The sequence below is a fragment of the Lolium perenne genome, chromosome 1 (assembly GCF_019359855.2).
Source record: "Lolium perenne isolate Kyuss_39 chromosome 1, Kyuss_2.0, whole genome shotgun sequence".
NCBI classification, from domain to species: domain Eukaryota; kingdom Viridiplantae; phylum Streptophyta; class Magnoliopsida; order Poales; family Poaceae; genus Lolium; species Lolium perenne.
The window spans coordinates 82,278,976-82,281,856 of NC_067244.2; the positions used below are offsets into that span (position 1 = coordinate 82,278,976).

The 2,881-nt window shown below is 39.0% G+C and overlaps 1 long non-coding RNA gene across 2 annotated transcripts; it reads right to left on the bottom strand.

Moving 5' to 3' along the window:
* Window positions 1-468: 468 nt before the first annotated feature.
* LOC139830522 (uncharacterized) lies at window positions 469-2,658 on the bottom strand. 2 transcript variants are annotated; one of them, XR_011742795.1, is made up of 5 exons: window positions 2,138-2,658; window positions 1,953-2,049; window positions 1,711-1,787; window positions 751-841; window positions 469-581 (listed from the first exon to the last, which is right to left on the bottom strand). It is a non-coding gene; the product is annotated as an uncharacterized lncRNA (long non-coding RNA). The 2 variants fall into 2 exon arrangements; XR_011742809.1 differs by having other exon boundaries at window positions 2,016-2,049; window positions 2,138-2,656.
* Between the last annotated feature and the right edge of the window lie 223 nt (window positions 2,659-2,881).

Here is a 2,881-nt window from a genome sequence, read left to right on the forward strand (position 1 = left end):
GGAGTGGATCATACTTGCTTGAGCTAAGCATGTATTATGACAACACAAGAGGAAATATACTTTCAGATTTGTGGTGCTATCTAACCCAATCAATAGATAGATAGGGATGAGAATTGACCAACACCAACACCATTAAGGGAAAACAGGCATACTCATCACAATTTGAGAATACACCAAAAACATGGTATTGATACATCTACACTAGAAGGGGGTGTAGTATGAATCTTGTCCCGAGGTGGAACATATTCAAGCTAAATATAGAAAGCAAGTTGGATAGCAATGGCCATGATACCATACACCCAACCAATTACCAAGACCTTGACAAGATAAAACTACTAGAGGTACCATGCTTGCATCCAAGCATAGATGACAACAATATGGAGATCATCACACATAGAACCAAGATGCTATTGATAGCACAAGATGACATCCAAAGAGACATCATAACAGAGATCAAAAGATGGCTTGCCTTGGATTATTTGTCCCTGGACTTCTTCAACTTCATCAATATAAGAATCTCGTCAATATAAATAAAATCCTTGTCCGAACCACTTCTTCTTCTTCTCCGGAATCGTTCGCATCTATCGTCGGAAAATATAAAAGGAACACAATCAATCACATTGCACCAATCATAACAAGCATGCAACATTCAACAATCAACAAGCAATAGCTAACCACCTTACTACGGGCTAATATACAAAGAACTTATAGATACTGCAAAGCAACTTAAAGAGAACCCATTTTATTTACCTAGTAAAGGTATGAGAGTATCACAACTTAGCAATTGCCTTTCTCGGGTATCACCATGGTATAAACCAAATATCCCCTGGTAGATAACATCCTAAAGAGGACAAGTGCATTAGTTTGACATCAAATACAATCACAAAGCATTTTCAAACATTTTTGAAAAAGTAGAAAACAGTTTTCCTAACTTAATTTGTTCCCATAACACTACAACCAAAATAGGAAGCAAACCATATTCCACATCATTTGGAAACTTAAGCAAAACAAAAGAGCTAATGTTAGGTTGCAGAGGTTTTGTTTTGCAAGCGTAAAACAAAGGTTGCCCACCTCTACTAAAATGAGTTGGTCAAGGGTTTTAGATAAACCGAAAAGTTTTGTTTCAACAATGCATGTCACATATAAACATTACTAACAGCAACAAATATGTATGAACAGAGACCAATAATATTTTTCCTAGATAGCCAGTACTAATACAAGACTAACCCAATTGGAATCACCCAAAACTATTAAACCTACAATTTTAGGAATTTCTTTGAATCTGACTGTACAGAAAACAAGATCTGTAAGCCATAAATCGTAGAAAAATCCTAAAAATATGATGCCACTGGAATTTGAAAGATATTTAAACAGAGATTCACACACAATTGGATTTGGGTTCAAATTGTTTCTGAAACTCTCACAAATGGATTTACAAGTTTACTGCATGTTTTCACCATTTGCTTTAACTATGGAGTTGCAGAACAGATAAAGGTTTGAAACTTGTTTGAGATGATTAAGAAAACATTCAGTAATCCTACATAATTGGAATCACTCAATTAGGTTCAAAAATGGATTTTTGATGAATTAAAATCTAACAGCCATGTCTGCAGAACACACAGAACAAGTTTAATTCACCAAAAATCATACACAGATCAAAAAAATATGAGGTCTGCTGCATCTGAAAGGTATTGAATAGGTGGTTCTTACCCAGTTGGTTTCATTCAAAAATTAGTTTCCAAGCTCCTGGTTTAATTCGACAAAGTCAGATCTGACCAGATCTTGATCTGCAAACCATTTCAGTTTCAGGAGGTCAATCGAAGTGAAACCACCGCCAAAATGAAGGTACGGGAGAGGGCTTTCAACCGCAGTTGAGTTTGCTCAAAACGGTTTTGTAAAACGGAAGAAATCTCACAAACAGTGATTCTGCATGTTTGCAGAACTTTATTTACCGTTCAAAATCCGTAACAAATTTGAGGATGAGACCAACGCCAAGTTGTAGATCTTTTCAATACCTATCTGCGGAACTTTGAATCACTCGATTTGGATCTGCACACAAGATTTGGCGGATTTTACAAGTTCGTACCAGAATCTGAAACAGCAAGATACAGAAATTACTGCAAGGTTTTGGACGAACTTTGCTCAAGAACTTCAGATCTGAGGATAGCTCAAGCTTCTCCATGCTTGGACCAACATGCACCTGCATCAAGATCCAATCTTAGCAAGGGAGGAAGAAGAAGAGGAGAGAAAACCATCTAGGGTTGGGGAGAAGAAGGAGAGGGAGGCTCTCATGGTGAGGAGGAGCTTGAGGGAGAGGGAGAGCTTCATCTTGGTGGCTTGCCATGGCCATGGCCGGCCATGGGAGCAAGGGGAGCACCATTTTCGTGGGGAAGTGGAGGAGGAGAGTGTGAGGGAGTGGAGGAAATAGTAGGGAGTGAAAAGAAATGAGGCAAAGGAGAGGAGGTGTGGCCGGCCAAGCTCCTTATAAAGAGGGAGGATGGTGGCTGCCTCCTCATTGATTGGGTGGGTTGGGAGGCTGCTCATTTATTGATTGGGGTAGTTGGGAGGCAAGTCTTGTAGAGGAAGAAAAATAGAGAGGAATGGCTGGCCGAAATTGCCATGCATAGACAATGGCCGGCTCCATCCTTGCCAAACATAAGTGAACAAACAAAGAGATGCACAACATCCATGTGTGTAGGCCAAGGCATGATGTTGAGGAGATGACGTCAATGAGTGGCTTTAATGATGATAAGAATATGAGTGGATTCATATAGATAAAAAGAAGTGTGAGGTGATATGTACTCTAAGGATAATTCCCACCACTTTGGTTGTGACAAACATAAGATGAAAATAGATCCAAAGGTATAGTTGAAGAATAAAA